This window comes from Protopterus annectens, chromosome 12.part0 (assembly GCF_019279795.1).
Source record: "Protopterus annectens isolate FY-2018-M chromosome 12.part0, PAN1.0, whole genome shotgun sequence".
In the NCBI taxonomy this organism is placed as follows: Eukaryota; Metazoa; Chordata; order Ceratodontiformes; family Protopteridae; genus Protopterus; species Protopterus annectens.
Window position 1 is genome coordinate 1,150,499,146 of NC_056746.1, and position 21,177 is coordinate 1,150,520,322.

The 21,177-nt window shown below is 44.5% G+C and overlaps 1 protein-coding gene across 1 annotated transcript in view; it reads left to right on the top strand.

Annotated features, from left to right (window-relative positions):
- GSS (glutathione synthetase) overlaps positions 1-21,177 on the top strand; it is an 880,848-nt gene that overhangs the window by 255,846 nt on the left and 603,825 nt on the right. The gene's annotated exons all lie outside the window — the stretch shown is intronic.

A 21,177-nucleotide genomic window follows, 5' to 3' on the forward strand; every position in this document is an offset into this window, starting at 1 on the left:
GCATTGAAAAGTTAAATGTAGTAGTGAACGAATTATATATACATGAAGGTGAAATGGTTATGCATTCTGAGGCATTAGTACCCTATTTTATGCAATATAAAGTACTGCTAAGCACATTTTACCAGTATTGAGCATATTTAAATCCAATTGCTTGTAGCTGCGCACTGCGTTAACCAGCACAAAGTCTTTACACATAGCTGTGCACCGCGCTAAACAGCGCAATCACAACGTATTTGCGCGTAGCTGCACAGTGCGCTAACCAGTGCAACGTCGAGCAACATTGAGCAACGTTGGGCAAAGTCGGGCAAAGTCGGTTAAACACAGCCACACCTCCTTTACTGTACATTAACCAGTCAGGTCTGCCCAGTAGGAAAATAAAAAGCAGTGACAGGGCTTGAACTCAGGATACTGAGCATTATAGTCACAGTACTTAACCACTAAGCCGTGACAGCATTTCATAAAAATGCACTTTCAACAGACCCATATCTGTCAAAGTAATTTTAAACATTGCCAACATCAGCTAAGCAGGTGTGCCTACAGCTGAGTTTTTTCAAAACTGGCCAATCACAAATAAGTGCGGGAAATGAGGCATATTTAAGCTCCACAGGCGGGAATACTTGTTATAACTGGTTGTAGCTTCCTTCTGCATTCAGCATGGCCGATGTTGGAGAAGGCACTCTAGAGCGCAACACTGGGGCATTGAGGAGTCCAAAGTAGTGGTTTGGCTCCTTGTCCACAATCATGAGGAAAGACTCCTGTGGGGTCAGTACCAGGGTACCCAATATAAAATGGAGGCCTGGAACAGTCTTGCTCGTGATCTCACCAGTGCCACTGGTGTTCCTCGGACTGGTGAGCAGGTCAAGCACCATTATTCTGATCTGAAGCGACGTAGGGAGGATCAACTGGACCAGTGGATCCAGGAATCCCATGTGATGCCTAATGCCCCAGTACTGAGTAAGTAGCCATTGTATTAAGTAGTTAAGAATTGCTATGCTTGTCTATACTATGAATAGGTATGTCTCAATAGCACTGCATTTACTTCACAGCTGCAGGTGTCCGGGCTATGAATCAGCAAGCCCATGAAGATAGACTGCAAAGACTGCGTCATCAGGCAGGTTAGTAATTATTCTGCATGTACTGTTATATAAAATAAATGAGAGAGCCTTCAAAAAGTGTTTTAACCCAATAAATAAAGGTGTAATAATCCTTTAATAAATGTATAATTCCTGGAGTGCGTCTGTGTCATTTTCTTTGATATGTTGTACTGTTGCATTCTGCAAATAGTAGTGTTGTATTAAGCAGCGTCAACCCACACTTGGGTATGCCCATATAATGTGGATGAAGGGAGTGCCAGTAGCTTTTATGCATGTTTACAGCCCTCAACTGTTGGTTCATTTCCAGCATGTACAGGTTAATCTGGCCCATGAGTAGCTTGGTATTGTGTTCCCCAAAAATGTCAGTGTGCTGCCAGAAATGTAGGGAGCTGTTAACATATAACTGATACTTTCACCTGAACATATCTAGATAATAATTATATGAAAGTAGAGCTGTCAGTGTACCATCTTAGCAGTAGTGTGTGTGAGCAACTCTCAAAATATGTAGCAGTAACAACTGCATCTTGGACAGTTTGTATGTAAGATACAGCTCATGTATATAATGATCTACCAAAATCCAATTGCACAATATAAAGACATTGGGTAGTGTAATAATACATGTAAGGGACATACAGCTGCAGTTAATAGAAATGTATTGAAAACTAGAAGGATATATAAGTTGTTAATATCTTTTTCCACCCTACTGTATGTGCATAAAAAATGCAATTCCACACCTCAATCGGTATGTCTAATCTCAAAACATTTGTTGGGGCATATGTCCTATTGGTTTATAAATATTTGCATTTATTTCTATACATGTGCCCTGTTAAAATACCACAATATTGGTGGCCTGTTGCCATCAATTCAACCTGGATGCTGTTGTAATGTCCAATGTTGTTCTATATATGCTTGTGTATGCTTGCTTTTCAACTGTTGAAAATCTGGTGTGCTGGGTTAATAGGAATACTTCTGCATGCTGTTATAACTAATTGGGAATGTTGTTGACTGTTACTAACCCATATCTTTATTAAACTCCAAAACATAGTTCGTATAGGAAGGCCGGTCCCAGCGGACCCACCTGTCCCACCTCAGCTGGCCATGGCACCTGGCACCAGCAGATCTGGTGCCCAGCCTGGGACCTCCTCCTCCGTTGGCCCTGTGCCACCTTCGGATGGAAGCACTGCAGGAGATGGGGCTCAGCCACCCCGTGCAAGCGTGGGCGGAGGAGGGCCACCTATCACCCTTCGAACGGTCCGGGCTGTGGTGCGTAGAGAGATTGAACCTTCTGTTGCAGAACCTCTATGCCAGCTTGAGGCTCAAGTGGCGCAACTCCCGGGTCAGTCTGCCCCACCTACACAGCCCCCAGCACAGCCACCCTCTGGGCCGTGAAGGTGCAGTGGTGACTGCCCATGGGTGGGGACCTCGGTCCCACTGTTTCCATCTGGGGGCTCATGGGCTTGAGATTTCCAAACATCCCTCCCCGTCAAATGTGTTACCCACCACGTGTCATATACCGCCGCTGTACGAGTCTTGTTTGTCTTGTCTGTTTACCTCCCCAACATACCTCCCCAAATATACCTACTTCCCCTACCCCACATTCCACTCTCACCTGAAAAAAAAGGGCATTCTGCTCCCAAAGAAAAAAATTACACCCCATACATAGCTGCCCATTTTGCACACATTTCCACTGGACACATGAAATGTTATTTAATTGGCATTACAACATACTTTATTGTCCTCACCACTCTCTCAGGGGTTGAAGGTTTCATATCTACCTTCAGATTTATTGCATATGCACAGCTGTTGCTGTTGAAGAAATGGGCAGCTATGGACCTTCCCTACACTCATCCTGCACATCCCGGGTTATTTTCCATACTGTCTTTCCCTCTTTGTGCCCCTTTTTCAACACTTTCCTATCTCCCCATTTTTCTTTTCTTTCAAAGAAATGAGCACGGGGTTAGCGGGAGTAAGCACTATTAAGCAGTAGTGAGCGGGTTTGCACAAGTTTGCGTTTGCGCTTGGCTAAGCAATGCGCAAACCTGCTTACAACTGCTTAAAAGTGCCTTAGTCACTGTGTTTGTGAGGGCCCTTGTTCTGCTCAGGAGCAAAATAAAATACCTCTGTAAGTCTCGAACCCCGGACCTTGCACACACTACACAACATGAAGTACCACTAAGCCACGGTAGATATACATCAAGTTGGTGCTTAAATAAATATATCATGCATCAGAATGAGTGAATGTAAAGGAAAAATAGGAATACCATACCACAGAACTTGTTCTGTGGATGTTGACCAACAGTTGTTGTGGGATTACATTACATGACTGTGATAAGTGAAGCAGCCATTCTAGCAGGAAATAATGTTACACCATCACTTTACAACCCCACACAGTATCACAGCAGGACAAGCACTGGCATATCTGTTTAGGGCAGAGGCCATACCTCCCAGCTGTCCCTAATTTTCAGGGATGTCCCTGATTTTGAAGCAAATTGTATCTCTGTCCCTCTGAATCCTTCCAAAAACTACTGACTTTGGCCAGAAAGGTGGTGAATTACACTTAATGAATAATGACAATAATTAAGAGTTAGACACTTATTTTACTTCAGGAAAGGTGTATTAATTCATATGGTCTGATTCTCTCAATGCCTCAACTTAATGGCACTAATATTTTAAAGGTGTCCCTGATTCTCCCTGACTTTTTCTTGACTTTTCCCCGAGTCTGAAGTGGTTGAGAGGTCTGGCAGAGGCAGAAACACAGAGGCATATCAGCCTTTCTGCTGTTACACACAGTCCAAATAGCTTTGGAAGGAGTTTCAGAAGCATACCCTTATTTAAGAATACAACACTGAAATACAAATGGGTGTAACCATGTACTGGTAGCAACCAACTGTAAGAATGCCATTGCTCTATTGCTGAAAAGACCTGTGTGGTGCACAGACAAAAAATAGGCTATTCTCTGGCTATCATGTGGATAGGTCCACAGTTGGGAGTTACGCAGACAGACTACTTGCCTTGATAAACTAACATGTACACAGCAACCCTGTAAGTCCAGCAAGATGAAATCCGCACAATACTACTTACGCTCTCTGTACTTCTGCAACCCTACCCAAATGTAGAATATACCAGTGTGTGCATGGTCTACCAAGGATGTAGGTAAGCATACTCACAGTACTGAAATGTGTCCAGTTTTTCTGAGCAGCTTGTGCTAATGTCAACACTAAAAAAGCACAAACTGTTTAGAACTGAGTAAATGAATATTCACAGTATAGCAGTTAACAAACAATTCTTGTGCCAAAGGAATACATCTCAATAACTAGCTTTGTATGGCAGTTAATTGTAACAGTTGAAAAGAAAGTACATCTTTCCATGTATCTTGGGGTACCATTTTGAGGGGTGAGTACATTTCTACACTGACAAGTGGGTACTGGAAGCAGCAACATTAGGTCTTACTGGAAGCAGCAACATTAGGTCTGAGTACAAAATGTAAATCTCCGGCTACACCCCTGGCTTCTGATATAATAACTATACCAACCTTCTGTCTTAAACAATGATGTAGCAAACAAGGATGATCTCCATCTTGGAAAGCTGAAAAGGCCACGCCTACATGAGTTAGCAATTTATAGTACTGGGTTGCTATGACAGTGATCACTGCAATTACTACACAGCAGGCTGCATGCAATTAGCAAATGGTGGCTACTAGTTGGTGCAGAGGCCATCACATGCTCATGTACAAATTCCTACAAAAGCATGCTGCAATCTCTGCCAACAAACTCAATCACTCTATTGCAGAGACTGACCGAGAGAGAGACAGAGAAAAGGAAAAAGAAAAATAAATATTACCAAATCATACAAAGGAAAGGTATGTGACACGTATGTATTTACTGGCATGTAGTAGATGTTATTGAAGAATAGTCTACATAATGTGAACCATTCATATGTGGCAGCAGTACTTTTTTATGCACAGATGTTCTCCTTAACTACTGCTATGGACAATACTGTGTGTACCTGTGGGCAGTGGGACATACCTGTGAAATGTGTAGCTCAGCATTAAATGTCAAAGATCTGATCCATGTTGTCTGTGTTCTGTACAGTAGTGTGGCCAATGGCTGTTGGGATTAGCGCTGACATATAAACATGGGTGTGACAGAACAACACATGCTTGATAGTCATATTAAAGTGTAGCTTAGCATTGGCAACTGCTGTAGCAGTCTAGTATGCTTATCTAGCATCTGTAGCCATATATACCCCCCTAATGTTAGTGTGTGTTCATATGTGACACCTGTTTGTGTTGCAGCAAGGCCCAACAGTTCAGCTGTGTGGTCCAGGGACTTACAACAGTGTGGACCTTGTGTGTATATGCCACACACATACAGAGAAAGATATATGTGTCATATATATTCACATCTGTATATGTGCTTAGAGCAGGGGACATATTGCAACTGTTTGTGAAGGGTGGAGATATATATGTTGGTGAAGGTTAGTATGCGCATATTTGTATGTAGGTTTTAGTGTGTGACAAACAAGACGGCATATAGTGCTGGTATATGACATGTGGTGGTTAAACACTGTGGGTGGTTTGTTCAGTTTGCAATGTTGAAGCCAGTAAGGCCTGCTAAAGCTACCTGGGCTGTCAACACCTTCAATGCATTTATCCCAAGACTGTGCAATTTTATTACATTACTGTACACCTTACATCCTTTGTAAAATTGATATTCTCACTATGAAAGGTGAAAGGTATATGTGCCTACATATATATGTATATGTAGACCAACGGATGTGTATATACATATATACATATAGATATATATAGAGTTATATATACTCATACACACCTACATCTACTTGTTGTGATGGATTCTCTGTACTGTTGACTGACTGTGATGGTCAATATGTTTGGGAATATGTCAAAGATATGTATCTGTGGGATAGCTTAGTGGGAAACTGCTTATGTCATGGTATTATGGGTCCTTGCTTTGATCCTAGCAAAAGCTGTGTATTCTGTTGCTAGGCAGAACAAGTGCTATTGCATACAGTGTGATTAAGTCCCTTGGTTTTAACTAGGGTGTGTCATTGGAGGCTAAAGCACTACATCTATGGTTATCGATTGGTACCGATGTTGAATCCAAATCCTGTGTGTACTGTAGTACTACTTGAAGCTCTGGGCCTGTACAGCAAAGTATGGTGTATGTCCACATTGCTTGCATCCACTGTTTTGTGGGGTCCCTGTATTCATCACAGATTACATTTCTCAAGATTAAGGTTGTGTAAGTACTGACACACAGTACTGTAAAGTACACACTGAAAGCTTATCTGGGTTGTCATACCTTTGTGTCCTGTAATTATGTCTGATGTGTGTGTGTGGGTATATCTGTAACATGTCCTTTGACATATGTGTGGTAAAACATATAACTTCGTATTTAGCAACATTCATAGTGTACTACAGCAGTATGCGACCTATATTACCAATTGTGCACATATTTTGGCCATGGGTTTGCCATTAACAAGTTGTGTGGTGTAATAGTAATACATTTACTGGACCTTACACTGATTGTGATGGATGATGCATTTCTTTACACATCAGCTTGATGTACATCTATTGTGGCTAGGTGGTACATCGTGTTGCATACAGTGTGCCAGGTACTCTTGTATAGTCTTATATAGTGATTTTATTTTGTTGCTGTGCAGAACATGGTTCATTAGATAGAGAGTGAGCAAGGCACTTTCAAGCAGTTGTGAGGTGAGCAGTGATAAGTGGCAGTTACAGTGTTTCACTCTCGGTTAGCTAATAGGTTGCTATATATGGCAGTTCAGTGATATCTGTACTGTATAATGTTAAATGTGCCATATGACTTGCTCAGACATATTTTTGTATTTATGTCTTCCAGGGATCATGGCCCATCGCAGGAACCCCAGTTACAGTAGTGCTGAAGATGATATAATTACTAGCAGTATGATTCAGCACTACCGTCTCATGTTCTCACGAACCAGCCAGGACCAGCAGGAGCGTACTGCAATGTGGCAAGATTTTGTCCGCAGAGTAAATGAGGTAGGCCTGCATAACCGGACATATGAGCAGGTACGCCACCACTGCAGTGATCTTTTCAGACATGTCCGTCAGCATGCTGCTGATGTGCGTAGACAACAGTTTGCAACAGGAGGTGGTGTTAATATCCATCCCCCCTTACCAGAGTGGAGGAGCTGCTCCTGAGCCTGGTGGCACCTACCCAACAACAGCAGCAGACATACACCATGATGTAGGTTGGAGCCACCCAGGAAGCACACATGGAGCATGCAGGTAACATGGCATATCTGTAGACTACTGTTATCTGTATTGGTAGATCATGCATATGTGAGATGTGGAGTGTGTCTTTCAAAGATGTGGAGCCTGTTGTTGTGCAATACTGATCATTTGGAACATAATCTGTAGCCCTGTGAATGTAAACTGTTGTTGTATTGTAAGATTGCAAACACACAGTAGCAGTGCCACAGTTGTGGCCAGTGACAAACTGTATCATCTCTATGTAGGTCCCTCTGGGGTGACATCAAGGCAGCAGAAGATGCTGGTGAGTGTATTCTACATTTATTATTGTAAATAAAAAGTGCATGTCATAGTTATGGGGTAGGCCATGTACACATGTAACACACCTACCCATAATGCATGCTGTGCATGGTTGGTGTAAGAGCACGCACATCTCACTAATGTGATTAGCTGCCTCAAACACATGCAATACCCAGACCATCTCAAACGAATGTGGCTAGAATGTAGTGATCATTGGATAGGCACAGTTGATACTCAACATGCACATAACATGCACATCTATGTCATACACAGAGCATTTTAACATGCTACACATAAAGGATTCCCAAACCCTCTGTAAAGACACACTCCAGTATCCAAAATCTCATCCACACATTACACATAATATACCTGAGGGGTAGAGGCCTCTCATGGGGCATTTAAACACTCTGCAACACACTACACATTCATGTCAGGGAATGCTCCTTATTGGCCTCCTTACAAACTCGCGTAACAACTGGGTGTGAAATGGTGAATGTAGCCAAAGTAGTACAGTTCCGGCACAGCGTGATTAGTACTGGTTTGGGAAACATTTGTAGCCTTGAGTGACCACATGATGCTTCATGATGATGGCCTATGGTACTATACCCCATCCTGTTTTTGTAACCACAGTACTACACATAGCTTTCATTGCTATACACCTTAATGTTGCATGTGTGCACACATATGTACCAATTAAACAATATACATACCAATCACCATCTGCACAACTGACACATATATGTCTTGTGATGCTATTGAGTGGCTAGGTCATATGACACACATTGGGTATGTGTAGTGTTTAAATATGCAGTTGTGTTTTAGCATGCCATGTCATGGATGAGACTGGCATGTCCACAATATGATCTACACTCACCATAAGTACCATACATTGGGTATGTGACCGAATGGTATTCCATCAATTATCCATGCACCACTGATGTTGTGTGAATACTCAACATGCATGTACTAAACATGTGTCCACAATTATTTGCTAAAGACATAGAGGCTGTAGTCAGCATTGGATACCTATCTGACACACAGATTCACATCCAGCTATGGTATGTACACCTGTAAGCTATGGTGCACAGTACATTACAAGGTTATGAATACCTGCACAGCAATGTTGTGTCCATGTATGCATTGTGTTCCAGGGGGAGGCCCATCACCTAATAACAAAACACATGCATCAAAGCCATGTATACTGTTAGTAACAAGGACTTGTCTACACTTGCACTGCATGCTGTTGAGCAACACATGTCCTACATGCTGACATGTGTGATATGACTGTTTTGCTTGTGATACTGTACCCCACCATCACCTGCTTTAGTGTATGTTCTGAGATTGCTGGTGTTGTGTGTGTCTGCTTTAGGGAGGAGTGTATTTTTGTGTGTGTGCGTGTGCGCATGTGGTCTGAAGTCATGTTCAGGTCTTAGTGTGTTTCCTGTTTTCCTCTTACAGGTGCCGAGGTGGGGCTGGTTCAGTACAGCAGGGAACCTGATGTCACTGAGACAGACAGTGATGATGAGGATAGGTGTGTTGCAGCACAGGCAGGTTTGTCAGGCTCTGTTGTTGGGCCACCAATTTGACAGTACACAAGTCTCCACCCCATCCATGCACACAGTCATACTGCCTGTACATCCATCATCACCATTGCCCTTAGCTGAGGGACAGTGTATAGTTGGCACTGGCCAGGACAGTGTGGTATCTATGGCACATGTATCAGGACACAGCAGCCATAGCCAGATGTCTGGAATGGTACCACATAGGCAGATGCCCAGGGGTTCTCGTCAGAGCACTGCTGGTCATCATGCCCCTGGCAGACCTGCCACACCTCTTTCTACCACACGCATGTTCCAGGCTGTCATGGAGAGACGGACACGAATGGAGCGGTACACCAGACAGGGACTGAGGGCACAGAGGGCTAATAACACCTCTGTAAATGACAGTGTCTGTGACCTAGCAGGTGCCATATGTAACAACACTGAGGTCATTGATAGACGTTGGGGTGAGACATTGGATGTCCTCCACAATGTCATGTCCATGTGTCAGGCAAGTGTGGGATGGTTGAGATGTCGATTTGGGCGTATGCCAGCAACATCAGCAGCTGGAGGTTGCCGTCCTCTGTTACATTGATGCAGGAACAGGCTACATGGTGCTGATGCACAGGGTGACTTTAATAAAGTATAGCAATGGTTGGATGTGTAGCATGTTGTCAGCAGTAAAGTATAATTATATCCTCGAAGGTGTAGCTGAAAAGGCATGATGCATTAAAGCTGTAATTAGCAATGTTATATTGTTTTCACCAGTGTTTATTCCACTTGTGTTTTGTTTGCCCATGTACCACTTGGCTGATGTGTGTAGTTGGGTCAGCATGCGTTATACAGTGGACAGTAAGTGTAGGGTGTGTGCAACACAGGTTTGCAGGTGTCCATTTGTGAACATGGTGGAGGTGCACTATCTGCATGTACATGCATATTGGACACATGGACAGGGTGGCATGCCCTGTATTGGCCAGTGTTAACACTCCATGGTTTCTGTTGATGACCAGTATGCATTGTAGTACACACATTTTGGAACTTGAGTACGCATGTGTGTGTATGGCACAGGTTGACACTGTGCTGTGGGTGATGCTGTTGTTGCTATCTGTCATTGGTTTGCATTACTAAGGTTAACACTGTTCCAGCTGCGTAATCCTTTAGTAATGCACACTGTTCACCTACAGGGTTGCATGGACCGTGCTATCACAAACACTAGATTTCACAAATCCCCGTATATGGCATCCACATGTGCATGCAGACACACACAAACATAAACCAGAAACCTAGGGTAAACACATACCCACATACATGACATCAACATTGGCCCATAACAGTACTCATGGCCCTCACACACACACTCACACACGCATGTCAATTGTATGGCTCAGCGTAGGCCTCTGGCAAAGCAACAACACACCCTGTGCATATGATGAAACCTTGTGCCACATCCTGTCCTCTGTAACATTGATGCAGGAACAGGCTACATGGTGCTGATGCACAGGGTGATTTTAATAAAGTATAGCAATAGATGATGTAGCATGTTGTCAGCAGTAAAGTATAATTATATCCTTGAAGGTGTAGCTGAGCAGGCATGATGCATTAAAGCTGTAATTAGCAATGTTATATTGTTTTCACCAGTGTTTATTCCACTTATGTTTTGTTTGCCCATGTACCACTTGGCTGATGTGTGTAGTTGTGTCAGCATGCGTTATACAGTGGACAGTAAATGTAGGGTGTGTGCAACACAGGTTTGCAGGTGTCCATTTGTGAACATGGTGGAGGTGCACTGTCTGCATGTACATGCATATTGGACACATGGACAGGGTGACATGCCCTGTATTGGCCAGTGTTAACACTCCATGGTTTCTGTTGTTGACCAGTATGCATTGTAGTACACACATTTTGGAACTTGAGTACGCATGTATGTGTATGACGCAGGTTGATACTGTGCTGTGGGTGATGCTGTTGTTGCTATCTGTCATTGGTTTGCATTACTAAGGTTAAGACTGTTCCAGCTGCGTAATCCTTTAGTAATGCACACTGTTCACCTACAGGGTTGCATGGACCGTGCTATCACAAACACTAGAAATTCTCACTTATACAGTAAAAGTGCATTAGTCTCATGGACCCCTGCCATAAACTAAATATTTAATAGAAGGTGTGAAGTTGTACCAAAAAAGAGTTACATACCAAGAAGGGATAACCTCTCTGGTCAGTATCATTGGGAAAATACAATCCCTCAAACATACAAGGCAAGCTTCAAGGATTCCAAAGACAACACTAAAGCTGTCTTTAGTGTTGTTTATAATCTACAGGGGAAATCTCAGACCGGGTCACAGTTAATGTAAATGGTCACAAAGTATACTTATCTGACTGACCTTACTAATTCCTTGTCAGATAATTTGAATGCGGATTTCACCAACCTGTTGTTACACAAGGGCTACATTTCCAGACCGGAAGATTGTAATACCTGATGATTCACAGACACTGTAGTTAAAATATCTCTTTACCAAAGTCCAAACCACAGTGGCAATGGTACTGGACAGTGTCCCTGGCTGTGTCATACCCAAGCTGACATATGAAGTCACCACTTACCTAAACACTCTGTCCAGATGCAGCCTGTATACAGGTTACATACTTGTGGAATGACACACGGTAAAGGTGTCCACAAGGGTTGAGCTACAATGTCTTCTTCTCCTTTCGGATGCTCCCATTAGGGGTCGCCACAGTAGATAATTTGTTTCCATTTCTCCTTGCCCTCTGCATCCTGCGCTGTCACACCATCCACCTGCCTCTCCTCTCTCACCACAGCCATAAACCTCATCTTAGGCATTCCTCTTTTTCTGTTACCTGGCGGCTTCATCTTTCGCATCTATTTCACAATATACTCTGCATCCCTCCTCAGCACATGTACAAACCAACTTAATCCTGCCTATCTGGCTTTGTCTGCTAACCTTCAAACCTGGCCTGACCCTCTAATATACTTATTCTTAAACCTGTCCACCCTCGTCACACCCAGTGCAAATGTTAACATAAATTGATTAAGGGTAGAACTACAACAGATCCTGGAAACTCTCACACTGTAAGCCAGACAAATGTTATCTAGAAGGCTATGGAGCACAGCATTATGGAACTCATTAACATAGACATTATGAACCTGCAAACACTGCACCATACCCACTTAGGTTCTCTAAAGGCCAGATCATGGCTTCTACACCTAGTAGACTTCAAGCCATTTAACAAGGCTATAGGTGAGGGAGGGGAGGTCAACACAGCCAAGCTATAGCTCACCAGCAATTCATACCCATTCCACATTCTGATATTATACATAACCTCAACAGACTGACCATAAACGATTGTTAGATGATGGCTTGAAAACTGACGCACAGATGTAGGACACAAAGCAACATTTGCAGCCTCCATGTACTATTCTATGCCAGTAACAAGTGGTATTCACCTGCACTCAGACCTAGGACCACTCCTGTTTGGCATATAGCTGTCTTGGGTACAAGCAAACACAGCAGGGATATGTCTGCCCACATTTGATGAAAATGCATACTGTGGGCTATACTTTATTCTCCAGATGACACACACCTCCTCCAAAAGGGTATCATAGAGACAGGTACCTGGTGTCAAACTCATGCTGTAAAGCTATAAGCCAAAGAAAGCATAGTTATCCACTTTTAGAAAACAAAGCATCCCCAGAGCACCACATAGGTAGTAGCCCCCAAAATGTGGAACAGGTACTAATGTATACATAGAGCCATGTGTTTAGTCATCTTTCCTTTGATAATCACATTACCAAAGGGTTTTTGAAATCCCTCTGTGTAGCACATAAGCAATAAAGGGTTTGCATGCAGATCCACAGAGGTTGTTGCACACCTATAATGATTAGTCATCTTTGCAAGAGTTTGCTTGCTTTGGAACAGGTTTTAAATATACCTCAAGCATAAACCATCACTCACACTCTTCAATAGAAACCGTGATGAGTGGATGTGAAACAGAAGATGTAGCCCAGGGATCACTGAAGTGGCTAAGCTTGTCACAAACATACAGAAGTGACCTAAGGTCTGGAAAGTGCCAGCACGCTCTGGCAAAGATAACAGATGCATTCATGGAGAAAGCAGAGTACCTACCTATGAAATAATTGAGGTCACATTTATGTTATGGATTTGCCCCACAGCTACCTTACATGTGTAATGCACATACAGTTGTCATTGTGATATGTCATAAAAATCAAAACCCACTCTACATTGACCAACAGTGTCACACACCTGGAACATACACACACAGTCAGCAAGTGCAAGATTCAAACTCCTTCCTAACTACTTTATGATACTACAGCAGCATGCATTTACACGACGTGCTATACACATTACTGGGATTTCACCTTTCCACAGGTATATTTGTAGGATGGTGACATCATCAGACTTGTCAAAGATGAGTATACCACTTTTAAGGGGTATGAGTATTCTCCATACAGTTTGCTCCTCCCCAGGGAGACACACACACACACACACAGTTGGCAAGTGCAGGATTCGAACCCCTACCTAACTACATTATGATACTACAGCAGTACTCATTTACACAATGCGCTATACACATTACTGGGATTTCACCTTTCCACAGGTATATTTGTAGGATGGTGACCTCATCAGACTTGACAAAGATGAGTATACCACTTTTAAGGGGTGTGAGTAGTCTCCAAAAAGGTTGATGTCTCCCCAAGGAGAGACAGACACATACACACACACACACACATACACACACACACACACACACACACACACACAGTTGGCAAATGCGGTGTTCTTAATCCAAACTAAGTATGTCTTTACACTTCAGCAAGCAATATGGAGTTACAGGGTGCAATACAGACATTACTTGCTGACAGTTTGCCCAAAGGTTTTTTTCACATTTGCTAACCTCAGCAGGCTTATCATACTAGGTGTATTGTGAGTGTATTGCATGCATAGGCCATGACCATATCATATATGGGTTGATGCACCACATGCTGGCACACACAGGGTCAAACCGGTGTCTAAGCTCTGTCAACCCAATACTGGACAATACAGTCAGGAGGAGTAGGGTCATACAACCACAACAACAGATGTCTCACATAGACCTGCAATGTAAGCAACAGCAAAACACACACAAAAATACACATTACCATACTCGGAGAATACAAATATTAATCTGAAAAAGAGAGAGTGTCCTCCTAAGCAGACAAGCAAGCAACATGCACCTCCAAGCACACGCCAGAAAACACATAATACACCAAAGCAGTGTGCCTCACAACAGGCCCCAAGGCAAAACAACATACCCAACACACTAGTAATAGGTGACTTCATAGTCAGGCACACAGATGTTCCACTCACTCGGCTGGACAAGGGGAACGTTAATGTCAGTTGTCTGTCAGGTGCTATGATCCGCCACATAACACAAGCACTACATCACTCCAGAACAGGTACATATATGACGTGTTCTTTGTACATGTCAGTGTGAATGATCTGAGACATACCTCCCAGGACAACATGACAAGAGATGTATATTGGCTCTATGATCATAAGCCCAGGCTGGTATGAACCTGACCTTGAGTAGCATCTTACCTTCACCTACATGATACTGCAATATAACAGAAAGACAATAAACTTTAACAATTGGCTGAGCTTCTGGTGTCATTCAAAGGGGATCCAGTTTCTGTCTGCCTGTGATGACATGATAGACAAGCCTTGTTGCTTCACTACAGATGGTTTGCACCTGTCGCCCCTATGCTTCTGAATACTGGCCAAGGCTCTTGCTGTCCCCATATTACCTTTTTAAGGCAAGGCTCAAAGGTTCATAGGTAGGTACTAGGCTATCGGCCCTGGGGCCTATACAAGCCCAGCCAAAAAGGTACCCTGGCTTTTGCCACCCAAGAAATTTATTTTCCTGTGCCACTGTCAGGCAGAGACACAGAAGTGATCCCCAAGGTGAATTTCCTATTTCCCATCCCATAATCAAGATTTTTCTTGAAGAGTGCTAATAAGGAGCTTTGTTTGATATAGATAAGTAGTTTATTCCGGAGTATGGGAAGTCTCTGGGACAAGAATCTATCCCTCCGGCATGTTCTGTTTATTGTGGTGACAAGGTTTAGGTCCCTAGAGCATGTAGGTTCGTAGGTTCATAGGTAGGTACTAGGCTATCTGCCCAAGGGCATTCATAAACCTAGCCAGAATGTGTTGGCTTTCGCCTCCCTTTTAAATTAGTTTCCTGGGCCTCTGTCTAGCAGGGCCACTAAAGTGATCCCAGAGGTAAATTTACAATTTCCCATCCACTCGTCAAGATTCCTCTTGAAGAGAGTCAGCGAGGGGCTCTGCCTAACATAAACTGGGATTCTATTCCAGAGCGAGGGGAAGTCTCTGGGACAGGAATCTATCCCTCCAGCACATCCTGTTTATTGCTGTGCTGAGGTTTAATTCACTGGAGCGTCTGGCTCTTAGAGATTTGGTTTTCTTGAGGTGGAGCATGTCCATTAATTCTGGGTTGGACATGGCCTTATACGTCAGACATAGATCACCTCTGAGCAGGCAGTAAGCAGCCAAGTCGAGCTGGAGTTTCTTTAGTCGAGCTGCATAGGGCATCTCTTTGAGGCCCATGATCCTCTTGGTGAGGTACTTCTTTGGTCACCAGCTGTTGCATGTGCCGATTAAGGTACATACCAAATGGGGCATTGTACTCTATTATGGGCCTAATGAGTGATGAGTAGAGGGGCACAATGACCTCTCTTGATCTAGAGGTGAACCCTTTCGTGATTAGGTGGCCTACATAAAAGGAATTTCTAACCACTTTGGCAATGTGATTATCAAAGGAGAGGTTACTATTTACCTGGGTCCCCAGGTCCCTAATTACATTTTCCGTACCTAGTGGATTACCACCTATGTGGTGATTCATGGATACTTTGTTTTTTCCAAAGGGGATGACTATGCATCGTTTGGCATTCAGCTTGAGGCCATGGTTTTGACACCAGGTATCTGTCTCTGTAAGACCCTTCTGGAGGATGTCTGTGTCAGCCGGAGAGTCGATTATGGCCTCCCAGTTTGCAGTCATCTGTGAACCTGGTCAGCCATAGTCCTCCTGTGCTTGCCTGTACCTCAGAGAAGTATATACCGAACAGGAGGGGTCCCAGATCCAAGCCCTGTGGGACGCCACTTGTGACTGGTTTAGAGTCAGACATGGCACCCGAAACTCTGACCATGTGTGTTCTGTCCATGAGCCAGTTGGCCACCCATCTTGTGACTAATAGGTTAATGTTCAAGCTGGTAAGCTTGTCTATGATGCCAGTGTGGGGAATGGCGTCAAAGGCCTTATTGAGGTCCAGGTAGGCTGTGTGGACTACCTTCCCTTCATCTATGGCCTTGGTAACTGTTTCAAAGAAGTCAACTAGGTTTAGGAGGCAGGATCTACCTTTAACAAAGCCGAATTGGGTAGGGTCCAGTGTCTGGAGGTTCCCAATGTCCCTGTTTGAGTTCCATGATAATTCGCTCCATAGCTTTGCAGACTGGGCTGGTCAGGCTTATAGGGCGATAGTTCCCAGGTTCTGTTTTGGCACCACCTTTGTGGAGCAGGATGACTGTTGCTGTAAGCCATTCTTTGGGTACATAGCCTTTGGTAAGGCTGAGTCCGAACAGTGAATTTAGGTGAGTGTTTAGTTCCTTTTGGAGCTTGTGTAAGACTCTGCCTGGGACACCATCCGGTCCCATTGATGCTGTGTTCTTAGCTTTGGAGAGGGCTGTTTTACCTGCATGTCCGTGATGTCTGGGGCTCTGCATTCTTCTGGGATGGACACAGACCCTTTTGGGGGTGGGGGGAGCGAAGTTTGCACTAAACTTGTCCGCCAGGATGTTGGCAATGTCAGTTGGTTCAGTGTATTTTTTGCCATTTTGCAGTAGCGTAGAGCATATCTGAGAGTTGCCATCTAAATGTTTGGTATAGCTAAAAAAGACTTTGTGGTTATCTTTAGATTCCTTGGCAATTTTTCTTTAGAAACTGGCCTTGGATGATTTTATGAGCGATCATAGTTTCTTGCTAATATTGATCAATGATGCCTTTCCTTTTTGGAATTTTTCTCTATCCTGTAGTAGTTTCCTCCTTCTGTTGTATAGCTTATTTATGGCCAAGGACCACCAGACTGGTTTCCTCTTTTTGGAGGAGTGAGTCTTGGTTTTACTTGGGATGGCTCGATCCATGCATCCCTGTAGATACTCATAGAATGCACTTGTAAAGGATTCTGCAGATTGGATAGCATTATCCTGTAGCAAGGAGGCTTTGAAACTTTCCACTTCGGTCTTGAGAAGTGTGAAGTTTGCTTTTGAAAAGTTTTTCACAGTGGTTTCCTTGACTGGGGTTGGGGTCAGGATGTGGATGTCCAGTGTGATTACTTTATGATCTGATCTTACCAGTGAGGGGTTTACCTCTTGTATGGAACACTGATCCCCCATGTTGGTGATGATCAGGTCCAGTATGTTGTCACCTCTAGTGGGCGTGGTGACCAGCTGATGTTAAGTTGTCTATCTCGCCTTCGTTCTTGCTGGTTGATTGGGGATCCTCGGCTCCAACTCACCATCTTCTATAGCTCGGGAGCTGTTTACTGGCTCGAGGCTACCCCTTATCCCATGATGCCTAGCGATAACTACCCAGATCTCGTTTGCCGCTTAAGCTGCGAGGTGTCGTTTTTCTGGCTCAGGCTCATATAAAGTTTTTTATAGAACTTTCTTACTCTAGGAATATTTCTTTTTCAGGGTTTATTGTTAACTTTTAGTCTTGTTTTTTGTGTTAGCTAGTGTTTAATTGTAGCATTCCTTCCCTTCCTTGTAGAACTCGTTTAACTTGGAGAGTTCTCCCCCTCCCCCCCTTATCCTCTTCTTGTCAGGTTAGCCGTTTAGGTTAGAGGCTTTCCTTCTACCCTTCTTTCATAGGCTAGCCGTTTAAGTTAGAGGCTTTCCTATCTAAAAAAAAAAAAAAAAAAAAAAAAAAAAAAACCTTTAGCTTTAGTCTGCTAGTGTAGTGTGTTTTTTGTCTAGACTGTATATTGCTTTGATAGCTATTGTTGTATTTGTTGTTTCCTTTTTTTCAGGATGTCAAAGGAATCCAAAGTGTCTGGATTCAAGAAGTGTGACTCATGCTGTCAGAAAAAGTCTCTGACAGATGGGCACACTTCTTGCGTCTATTGTTTAGGCGCTGTGCACCTGCAGAACTCTTGTTCTATCTGCCATACATTTAGCCCAAGAGTCCTGCTGGAGCGTAAGAATAAGCTTATTCTTAGGGGTCTTTTAAAGCCCCAGGATTCACCGGCCAAGACCTCTCAGCCTGTGAAATCCCCTAAATCCACCAAGCCGTCAGCTCCAAGTTCGGAGCCATCCTTGGTTCAGACTCTACCTTCTACTTCGGTTCCGGCTGACACCGATAAGACCATCTCTCCGTCGGCTCCATCAGAATCTTCGGAGCCTTCGCGGAGCCTTCACAAGAGGCTGAGGTCCCCTTCATTGGAATCGATACATTCGGCTCCTCCGTCTCCCCTGCTTCAGAGCGAGCGTAGTCACAGATCTTCTCACTCCTCTCGATCCTCTAGGCTGTCTGATCACAATGTGGAGAGAGTGGTCAGTAGGTTGCTAAAGTCGCAGGCACTTGCCAAGATGTTGTCCAGCCCTTCTCAACAGGTGTCTGCTCCATCCACTTCTATCGATGTTCCTCCTCCGACTCCATTGAGTTCGGAGCCGGAGTTCATTGGGGTTCAAGTAGTGGAACCGTCGGCTCCGATAACTCTTATCTCCTCCGGTTCCATCGTCAGCTCCAATCCCCTCGATGGTGCCATCCGTCGAAGGATCTGGGCGCCGGGGCTCCCTCGGTTCTGAGGGGGCGAGTGGCGTCGGACCCTTGTCCGACCCCATTCTCCCTCTCGGAGCTTCGGCGCAGGTGAGCTCGGCTCCTACATCAGCCTCGGAGCCGTCTTCCCTCGGTGCAGAGAAAGATTCTGATTTCCTCGGAACCTGAGCCTTCTCTGCATCGTGGCAGGGATGCCTTCGATGTCATGAGGCATGTGCTGGCCACTGAGTCAGCTCCACTATCGACCCCACTGGCTCCGTCCCCTGTAGTGCCTGTGCCAACCTCTGCTCCTCCTCCAGACCCCAAGCGTGGGGAACCGGCGCTCCAGGGCACCCCATTGGGTGTTTCCTCTTCTTCCGAGGCCTCCCCTGACCATTCAGAGGAGTCCCCTCGTAAGAAGAAGTGCAAGAGGAAGCACATTGACTCCCCTGAGTCTGTCACTTCCTATATAGACTTAGATGAATCGGAACGGTCCCCGAGATCCCCCTCTGAAGATTTTTCCTTCTCGGACATCCTAGAAATGCTTAAGCAGAGGGGGAACTGGAATCCCCTAGCCCCTACCATAGATGAGTCTGTATTCCTGGATGCATTCGGTTCCCGCCCTTCCACCTCCTGGGTTTCTCTGCCTTTCGATCCACTTATGGCAGTGGTGACTCAAAAGGCTTGGTCAGCTCCGGATACAGTGGAAGCAACTCTGAAGAGACCTGGCAAGTTCATCACAGCACCCCATGATAAGCAGTTCCTTACCAAAGGTGTTCCTGTTGATGCCATGGTGGTAGCAGCAGCCACCAAAAAAGAGTTAGCAGAGACCTGTTTGTCTGTCCATTTTCCTAACAAGGAGGCTAGGACCATGGACAGTTACGGGAAGCGAATGTTTGCTTCAGCGACCTTTTCTATGAGGTCACTGAACTACTTATGCCATTTTACCCGGCTTCAGAGGGATCTCCTTAAAGAGCTCGGAGATACCCTTCAAGATCCATCAGCTGAGGGGGCTCAAGCTAAAATAGCTTCCTAGCTGGCGACGCTTAATTCTGTAGTCAACTTCTCCATGAGGCTCATTTCCTATGCAGCCGATGGCACGACTAGAGCCGCAGGTACGGGTGTGGCCCTTAGGAGGCATGGCATGGATGCGGCTGTGTAATTTTGTGGAACCCTTTCAAGCATCATTCACCAACGCCCCCTTTGATAGTTCCTTTTTTTTTTGACCACGGGTGAAAGACACTTTGACTAGGTGTGAGCAAGAAGGCAAGACTCTCTCTGCCGTGGGAGTCCATATTTCCACTACTTCTAGACCATACCCCAAGGGTCAGAAGTGTGCAAAATGTGGTTCCGAAAATCCCAGGGAGCCTCGCCTGACACACATAGCGATTTTTCCTCCATGGGCAGAGGGGGAACAATAACAACAGACACCGCCCTCGTGGCAGAGGGGGTCCGCAGAACCAGTGCAACAGAGAGTCTTTCTCTGATCAGCCCTTTCAGCATTCCTGAAGGGTTGCCCGGCTGCCCGCCTCTGGAGGCAGTCGGGGGAAGACTTTCACTGTACCCAAAAGCCTGGCTAAATTTAACGCAAGACATATGGGTACAGTCCATTATATCTGGAGGTTACAAAATTCCCTTCTGTCAACCCCCCTTACCATCAAGGAAATCCCTTCCAGATGTTCCACCCAATCTGAAGGACCAAGCAGTAATAGAAATTTCAAAACTGCTAGAAAAAAAGAGTCATCCAGGAAGTCCCGGCAGACCAGCATGGATCCGGAACTTACTCAAGGTTCTTTTTGGTACCAAAAAAAGACAGGGGACTGGAGACCAATTTTGGATCTCAGCAGACTAAACAGATCTGTTCAAAGAACAAAGTTTCAGATGGTCACGCTACAGTCCATTCTACCCTTTCTGGGTCAGGACAATTGGATGTGCTCCATAGATCTTCAGGATGCGTACTACCATATCAAAATGGACAGGCGCTCCAGGAGATTTATTCGCTTCCGGCTGGGAGCCAGTCATTACCAATTCAGAGCTCTGCCCTTTGGTCTCACCACAGCCCCCAGGGTGTTCACCAAATGTATGGCAGTGGTCACGGCTCACCTGAGACGTCGAGGATTCCAGGTGTTTCCATATCTAGATG